The 9,310-nt window shown below is 39.1% G+C and overlaps 1 protein-coding gene across 3 annotated transcripts in view; it reads right to left on the bottom strand.

Annotated features, from left to right (window-relative positions):
- The window catches only part of fam163ba (family with sequence similarity 163 member B, genome duplicate a), a 21,802-nt gene extending 14,393 nt beyond the window's left edge, over positions 1-7,409 (bottom strand). Inside the window, exons 1-2 of one of the 3 annotated variants that reach the window (XM_024298908.2) lie at positions 6,188-7,365; positions 5,818-5,921 (exon numbers count right to left, since the gene is read on the bottom strand). The gene's annotated coding sequence lies outside the window, so the exon portion shown is untranslated. Of the gene's footprint in view, positions 1-5,817 lie in introns of all 3 variants that reach the window. The other 2 variants (XM_036214557.1, XM_036214556.1) reach the window with 2 other exon arrangements.
- Positions 7,410-9,310: the final 1,901 nt, after the last annotated feature.

Raw genomic sequence — 9,310 nt, 5'->3', positions numbered from 1 at the left:
CACGAACCAAAAATCTAATCAATACAAGCATTTTATTTATAACTTCACTGTGTTCTGATGATGAAAATGTTGATGGTTTATTAAAAATTACATTTAAACACTGCAGTCTATATTTGCAAATGTGGTAAGCATTGATGCACACTGGCTTTTTGCCAAGACTTCTGGGAAATTTCTAGGGCATTCGATTTTGGAATTGTAGTTTTGGATAGCACTACAAAATAGCGACATCTATATACTGAGTAGTGAGAGAGTTTGCAGTAGCGCTCCCTTTTCCCATCATCCATCTGTTTATGTGCTCCCCTGCTAGCTTACAACCCCTCACACCTTTAACCTAACATTACGGGTGCGACAAAAATGACAAGGAATATTGGAGCTATTCAATTTCGTTTGAGCCAGATGAGGAAAATAAAGATGTACATGGATCTATTTGTCTACAAGCTGATACATCAGAATGAAACGGAGCATGGCTATGTCACATCTACAATTGGGTGAGTGAAATCAGAAAATATCAGTCCAGTGTTCATATATATTAGTGCTATTCCGATTTTGTTTTCCTTCTTTTTACAAGAATAAGTGAAAAATGTAAAAACAGCCAGAAAAAATAAAAACTTTTCCTATCAAATTCTGCTGTTAACTCAACTGTTCTGTCCCTGCACCCATCTCAGAGCAGACTTTTCTCTACCAAAAGCCATTGACCAGCACGGCGCCCTTTTAACCCTGAAGTTAAATCATGAGTCTGCAGCATCCCAGAAGCTGTCAGTGAACAGAGGAAGAGAGACTTTAAGGTCGAGAACAAGGAAAAATCAGGAACATCTTTTCATTAAATGCTGCAAATAAGGTTGTTTCTATCAACTCAGTGTGTCCCTCCATTGCCCTGGAAACATTTCTGTAATTAGAGCCCATCCACAAATGATATATTACAAAAAGTGATTCCTGGCTTGAATGAATATAGCTCTAAATAGTGACCGGAGGGTCTCTTTATTGAATTACCCAGATAGCAAAATATCTCTCATCCACCTGAACGACCTTGATTACTTGTTCTTTCAGCTCAAATAGCATGATGATAAAAAAACTTCTGCTTGTATCACAGTAACAGAGCCTGATCCTCAAAATATACAGTTTTAAACTATTAAGACTGTTCCAGTTTGATCCAGCTGTTAAATAAGTGGTTAATCATATCACATCATTTAATATTTTTAGAAAATTTGCTTCAAATAACCTAAAAAGTTTTAAATGTCATGTAAAGTGTTTAGGAAAAACTAAAGGTGGTGTTATGACTGTGGCTATATTTGGTTTTGTTCTTTCTCTTCTTTCTGTGTTTTGTGTACTTTATTTCTGTCAGAGTGGGACCTCTGTGTTTGTGGATCTTTGTGTCTGTTTATTCATTTCAGGTGCTGTATTGGAAGGGTTTGGCTCCCATTGGTCCCCATCACCGCACCTGAAATTAATAAATAGACACAAAGATCCACAAACACAGAGGTCCCACTCTGACAGAAATAAAGTAAACAAATCACAAAAACACAGAAGTAGGAAAAAACGCAAAACCTATTACGACCACAGCCATAAAAGTGGAGTTTTTAATGGTTTACACATAATTAGAACCATTTTTTTACATGGTAAATCATGTTTTCGTTTTTCTAATTTACTAAACTCAAAGAACGTTCTTATATTTTCATAAATTCCTCATTAATCCATAAATTATGATTGGAATGCTTATAAAATGAAAAAGACATGCAGATGCCTGATTTGTGGAAAGACTTTTATTATGTGTTTATTAATCATAGTGAACATGCATTTCCTTATTCATATGCTGTAAAAAATGCAAATAAAAATCAAATGTATGTGCTTTTTCCAAAACCATTCACCATTCTGACATTCGTTCCCCCAAAATAGTTAAAGAAAGAAACTTTCAAATCATCTCAGAATAATTGCATGTAATCACATTCTGTCAGTCTGCACTCCCTTTCTGTCATGCCATGCTCTACCCTCTGTTGTGCAAATAATACTGTAGCACTGGTCTCCATGACAGGCTGTAATCTTGCTACCAGTAGGCACTGAAGTGGGATCTGAGATATTTCAGTCCTTTGAACTTCACTGATGATGAATGGTGGAGAAATTGCTTTACAGCAATCAAAGCTCAGATAGCGCACTTAAAATTTTTATGAAAAGGGCAACATTTGAGATTATAGTCATTTAGTTTAGGAAACAAAAAAATCTTTTGGGTTCATTTTGGATACACATTGTGATTTGAAAGCACTTCAGATCAACTTGAAAATGTTTTTTTCATAAAGAGGCTTGTGCAGTTGGCAGATGATTTGGCTGGGGTTTGAGTCAGTGACATGAAGGATAAGCTCCGGTTCCTCACTGACAGAGTAGGACGAAGAGTGTCTGGAAATGGATGGATGGATCCAATAAATTAGCTGGTAAGTTTTACTGTTTTAGCTCTGGTTTGTCAGTCAGAGTCTCGGCTCATAGAGTTCAAGAGTGTGTCAACACATTCAGGTTATGGAAATTTCAAGTAAAAACACGCATTTCTGGCACATACATCCTTTCCTTCTGACTACCGTCTGATGCACAGATTGTTGGATCTTCACTTTAAATTAATTTTGTTTCTCTGAGTTTACAAAGTGATGTGCCAAACCCCAGCCTGTCAGAGGAGCTGATTTCTGCAGGGAGTCACAGTGACATCTGTTTTCATCTCATCTTTTCACTATTGTCCATAAGGATAAGCATGGTCACGACCCTCTAGTGAGGAAAGATTTTCATTTTCGCACTAAAATCCAAACATTCCGACTTCTGTATCATAAAAAATGTGGGTGAAACAAAAGTTATTGACATTTTGTTACGTTTTTTCTCTTTTTTAACCTCATTCTATATTTTTTATGGTCTTCAAAAAGATTGTTGCAGTCAAAGATTTTTTTTATAGACACATTCTAGGGCTTCTTGGTAACTCAAGGGCATGTAAGCTGATAATAACATCCTCTTACTGAATAATGGATCTTTCATCTGATATTTCATCTAAACGGATGTGTTAAAATGCACCATACAGAGCGGCAGGGATACACCTGGCCAGAGGCCAGAGTAAATGAAGCAAAGCAAAAGGGCATGCAGAGGAGGTCAAGCCCCGATATTGCATAGAAGGGCAGCAGAGCTTTCACAGTTCACCTGCTTCCATTGCACTTCTAATTATGAATAATCAAAAACCTTAAACATAGCTGGAAATATCCCACTCATGTGAACAGATGCAGAAAAAATGTATTTTTCATAAAAATTAAAAGTGTTTTTCCATGCATCTTCATCTTCAATGTTTTTTTTTAATAAGAAAAGATGATAGAAATATTTTATGCAATTAAAAAATATATACATAAACCTATAAAAAAAGCACTAAACTTGAGCATTTCCAGCACTGTGCTTGAGTATGATATAGTAGCCTGTCTTCTACAAATTCCCCCTGGGATCTAAAAGGTCAATGGTAACACCGAAGTGCACGTGCTTAAATAAAACATGGAAAACAAGAAAGATGAAGAGCACTTGGAGTTGAGGAAAACAGAGATGCACAAAGCAAGCGGGACACAAGCAAGAGTAATGGACAGAAAGTGAGGAGTGAGCAAAGAGAAAAGAGGAAGAGGAAAATGTAAGGACGAGAAGAGAATCCACAAAGTTCCTCACACACTAGATGAAAAGTAAAGATGTCTGAGGGAAGTGTGTTCAAAGCCTCAAGCTAGTAATTGCTTAGTGGTCACTGTTAATGGTTAAGAGGCAGTGGGTGAAAAAGGATGAACTGGTCTTCAGTTGCCATGGTGACCAGGCTATTACACACCATTTTATTATCATTATAACCTTTTTTGAGAGCACACATCTACTCCAATCTGTAATCTTATATTATCAGCAACATCTGACGGTGGTTATAATTTATAAAAAAAGACGTAAAAGTTTGACGAGTCATTCTGTTCTTCCAGGATGGAATGATGCGAGTACGTCTTTACTTATTAATGATGATAAAAGTGAAGCTGTTTTACTTTGAGTGAACAAACGATGGCTCCGGTTTGCAATATTAACTACAAAGTGTTTGCCCTAGTCAAATCACGAGTGCAGGAGAAATCACAAATCCACGACAGAGAAGAGATGACAAACAGAAAGGGCGGGACGCCTCTGCTTCTGTTTTGACCACGCCCACTTCCTGTTTTCCTTCCTCCTTTTTTGTACTTTCTATCTTTTCTTATGTGCCTGCAGATCAGTTGCGCTCAGAGGTGTGTGTGGGTCACACGGGCCTGAGAGCAGCGCCGTGCACGAGTGATGTGTGAGCATGTCATGGGGTGGCTGTGAGGGGAGAGCAGATCATAGTGCCAGAGGGATGGGGAGAGCGATGGGTGGAGGAGGGGAAGAGCAGGTGGTGACTGTTTAACATGATCAGTGAGCGGCCATGTTCCCTTCCCCCAGCTTCAATCCATCCACTCAGTCCTCGATATCACAACCCAAGCAGATCCTCTGCGGTTCTTCCTCCCCGCAGCGCTTTTTAAAGGTAATTAAGCTGACTGCGCTTTAAACGTCTCCGAAGGAAAACAAAGAAATAATTGCATTCACCCTTGATTAGCTCTTCATCTTTGCCTATTTTAAAGGCTTTCTGTTCTCTGATCTTCTGTCATCTCTACTACTTGCCCTTCAGCTCACACTGCTCATCTCGTCCTCTTTTCTCTACTGTTCGAGAGGCAACAGGCAGACAAAACCCACACAGCCACTCACATTCGTGCTCCCAGGGGGAAGTGTGCGCTATGGCTGATCTCCCACGGGGCTAAGGTTGGTCTGAGGGTCACGGAGGGAGTCGCCATGGGAACAAAAGGATGTTTTATCTTCATCTTATTATGCATTTTGTAGCATTCTACAATGACTATAAATCTGGAGAAACTAAAACCTGAAGTCACAATCGTCTCAGTTTTTAGATTTGTGGTCAAATTTGTTTGCAAACTTGCAAATGAGTCAGAAGTGAGAGGGAGGCTTGTGATAATTGAAGCGAAACAGGGAGCTGATCTAATAATTAGTAACTTCAAATCTGTTCTGATAATAATTCCACCTTGGGTAATTAAGGCCTGTAGCAGAGCAAGGCGTGAACATGGAATATACTGGAGACTGTGACAGCGCAGAAAAGTTTGATGCTGGAACACTAACCTATTTGTTTTAGTGGAAATGTTATTTTGACCAAATAAAGCTCAAACAAACACAAATGTATGGAATAGTGTTCATATTTTTGAATTAGTAAAATATCTCTAAATGATTTCTTCCTCTTGTGTGGTTTGCAAACACGCTATGTGATGGATTGGATCCTGTAGGGCTGTAAATTTCACCTATAGGACATTTTCGTCACAGGATTGATGCAGTTAAGGTGCCTTTAACCCTGCCTAAAAATATCTGCAGCCAACAGTTTGTACGTGTCCATGGCTAACAGTTGGTGACAGAAGCTGTGGCTCACAAGCCATGCTGCTTTGCCAGCATGTGGCAGCCAGCAAGTGTTTTTTTTTTTCTCCATACGAAGAACTGAACCTGTTCTTCACCTTCACTCTCCCATCTGTCTTCCACCTTCCACATTCAGCTGTTGATTCAATCTACATATTCCTTATCATATTTCAGTGCTGAATTTCTTCGATTTAACCCATTTTTTGACTGTGTGGTTGCTGTCCATGGTGCTGAAATGTTCTCTTCGTATCTAAGTATGCAAAAAACATCCGTTTTCAGCTCTGACGCATACACTGTGCGCATGGATGGATAGGCAGACACGACACATATCATATATATATTAAAAGCATTCTGCTGGAGTTTTACCTTCAGAGATAAGATGGATTCTCTGGGTCACATGTAGAACAGTGGTGACTTCTTGGAGTAAAGGTCCCAACAGCAGAGGTGGTGGTTTATCTTTCAAACTCAGTCTGAAAATGATGAGAATAGCCAATAGAATAAGGAGATGGAACCAAAAAAAGAAGAAAAGAAAGGGAAGCTCCAATGTTCCTAAAAAATACTGCGCCCAAAGAGGAGTTAAAGTTCAACTAAAACCAACACACTGGGCCTGATTCTCCTCAGATATTAGTTAAAGTCTCCCAGGAAAAAAAGCCCCCTTTTGCAAAAATATATTTAAAAAATCTTCTTATTGTTTACCAGAGGACCACTTCTCCTCACGCACGCGCTCTAATCTCACCAAATTCCGCCGGAAAAACGCTCCAAATGCGCAGAAACCGAGGCGGGCTCCGGCGGCAGCAGCGACCATGTCTCAGACAGATGTGCTCGGAGGAGGCAGGAGGGCGCAAACGCGCTGATCCATCGACTGCTTGGCCCGAGTTGCTTGAGCAGCGCAGACTGCTGAACCGACGCCGTCCTCAGAAATAAAACACTCCCACGCGAACATTACCGTGATCAGCAGCCCGTGCGCGCGCCGGAGGAGGCGATGGGGGGGACTGGAAGGGAGGATAAAAGACCAAACCTCGCCATCTCTTCCTAGATGACTCCTTCAGAGAGGGTCGAGGTCAGGGATTTGTTGGAGAGGCGCTCCAGGCTCCGCGCGGCTCCGGATTCCTCCGATCTGTCAGGAAAGAAAGTGGAGCCGCATGCGCTGGTATGCTCCTCTTCCTCCCTGCAGCCAGGCGGACTCGAATTGGTCGAGAGGGGCTGCAAAAGAGAATAAACGCCTTTGATTATGTGATGTGGAGTCCTTTTCAGGCGTATTAATAAGTGAAAATGCGCTTTAAGTCCAGTCACATTCTGCTGCTTACACAGAGATGTTGTAGCCTGGAGTGAACTGAGGGGGAGATGGCACTTCAATCTTAGAATAAAAAAAATAATTTCCCTTCAACATTTAACTTTTTTTTTTTTTTTTTTTTTTTTTTTTAGCGATTTTTAATTAAAAAAATCACAATCACTGAAATAAAGGTTTGGTCCGGCATTAAACTGATGCAAATTGCTAAAAAAATGAATCAAATAAATATGGACAGTTGGTAATATAATACAGAAATGCTAAAAGTGTGTCACATTTACAAGAAAAGTGAGTCAAAACACCAAAAATAATTAATTTAAACCCTTTACCTTTAATTTGCAATTTATTTGCTTCTGATGCAAGAAACATAAAAACACGTGTCCTTTACCAGTGGCGGACTTAGCAGTTTGGGGGCCCCGGGCAAACAAGATGGGGCCCTCTGCAGCGGTTGTATTAATCATTTCTTTTGTAAAAATCCTGCAGTGTATGCTATTTCATTAATTTGTCGGGTTTTACTTAAGAAGGCTAAAGACAGAAAACTACTTGAGTGATGGAAGAAAACATGCAATAAATAAATTGACAGTTTTCATTCTTGACTTTCTTTATCTTCATTTTTAAATCCTTAACTTGTTTTCTTTTTTCCTGTTCTATATGTCTTATTGCACTTTTGGAAGTGTAGCAACTTTTTTTTTTTTTTTTTTTGCTCAATCTTCGTCTTTTCTTTTTTCGCAGCTGGTTTATTGCAATTTTTTCTTTTCAAATTCCATAGACTTCTATTAAGAAATAACCCACTTTTACTCAGTCATACTATTTGCCAGAGTAACCATTGTTTCTCTGCTGTCTCTTTTTAACATGTTCTTGCTAAACCCTTTTTTTCTCATGATAGATTCTCTTAATAGTGAGTTATTCAAGTTATAAACTGGCCAATCAGATGCGTCAATAAAAGCATGTAGTGCCTGCTGAACCACAGATTCTCCTTAACCCGCTATCAGTGGAAGGGGTGTGGCTTTCCAACAAACTCCTCCTGGTCAATGAGAGTGGTTGCCACAGAAATGATAACTAACTCAGATCAATCACCACTTACTGATGACTGGTTCCAAAATGGTGAAGTCCGTATGGTGGAAAAATGGTGACTGAATTGATTTAATTACCTTGGCATGTTCTATGGGTGACGTCACAGACGCTTTGTCCATCTCTGTATGTGTCAATGCTGCAGATTTAGGATGAAACACTTTCACATGAGTGATCTTATACCATCTCAGTGACTTTTTTTCCTTCTTTTATTATGACAGAATCAAATAATGATGGCCATGAAAATTATTTTAGAAAGATTTTGAAATATTTTAAGTCTTCAGCTTGGCATATATATAAGCATTACCCTACCTTTGCTTTATGGTAAGTCTGTCTCTGTTCTCTACCAAGATAGTCAATTTGAAAGAACAAGATCACAGTTTGTTATTAATAAGAGCTTCATCGAGCTCAATATAGTTGATGGACACCTCCAACCCAAGAAGAAGTCATTTTTTAACCCCTCCTTTCTAGCGCTCTCTGAACCTCCCTCCTCCCTCTGTGATCTGATCCAAAGAGCCATTTTTGCCACAATCTCCTCCTAAAGTCAGTTTCTCCTTTCTTCTTTTTTATCTCTCTTTCCTTTTTCTGTCTTTCCACCTCTCCCTCCTCTAATTAACCATCTCAAGACTGCTTTGCTTCTCATTTCCAGATCAGTCGAGGGGCAGTTTGAGGCGGCGTTAAGGCTAGAAGTGTGAGTTTTGATTGCATTCATTATTCAAACTCACAGAAATGGAGATTAGTGCACCCTGAGAGGGTGTGGTGTTGAAATATTTATAAAAGTAGAGAATGAGAAGGCTGGATTGGTCATGTGGAGGTGAATTCTGCTTTCATGCTTTTTGTGCTTTTATGCTCTCTCTCCATCTCTGTGTGCACTTACCACACAATGTGTGAGTGTGTGTTTGATTAAGTACGGAAAAGTGAATTTGAGTGGTTTGCTTAACTAATATTGAGTTTTTATTCTGAAACTACATTAAGATTTGATTCCAATAGGGCTGAATATGAGTTAAGAGATCCTCACAGACTTTGGTTTAGCCTCAAATTACCAAAGATTCAGGCAAAAGTGGGTCATGCCTTGTGGCCTTGCATGCTTAGGGGCCTCCAACATAATACGATCTCTGTAGTGTAACTTCAGCAATGAATTCACAGTTACAGTGAGGAGATGCAACTTTAGGGCGAAGAGATGAAATAGTGATCACTGTGAAACAGAAAATGGAAGATGCAAAAGTTTATTTTTGGAAACTAGTAAGATGATGACAAAGTTAGCAATTCCTAATCCCACTAAGAAAGTTAATTATAAATTCATGTCTTAAATGAACAACTTTGAAGTTCCAAAAAAACAAGAAAAACCAACATGTTTTTGCAAACGACATGTAAACATGGGGCTATAAAACAAGAATATCTGACCGCTGAACATTTATTTATCAAGATTACAGGCAGATAAGTTTATCTTCAACATCCTCAAATCTGTTTTTGTTGAAGAGATTGAGATTTAGTTTTCTT

The sequence above is a fragment of the Oryzias melastigma genome, linkage group LG12 (assembly GCF_002922805.2).
Source record: "Oryzias melastigma strain HK-1 linkage group LG12, ASM292280v2, whole genome shotgun sequence".
In the NCBI taxonomy this organism is placed as follows: domain Eukaryota; kingdom Metazoa; phylum Chordata; class Actinopteri; order Beloniformes; family Adrianichthyidae; genus Oryzias; species Oryzias melastigma.
Note: the sequence above shows the minus strand (reverse complement) of the source record. Positions and strands in the feature narration are given on the sequence as shown.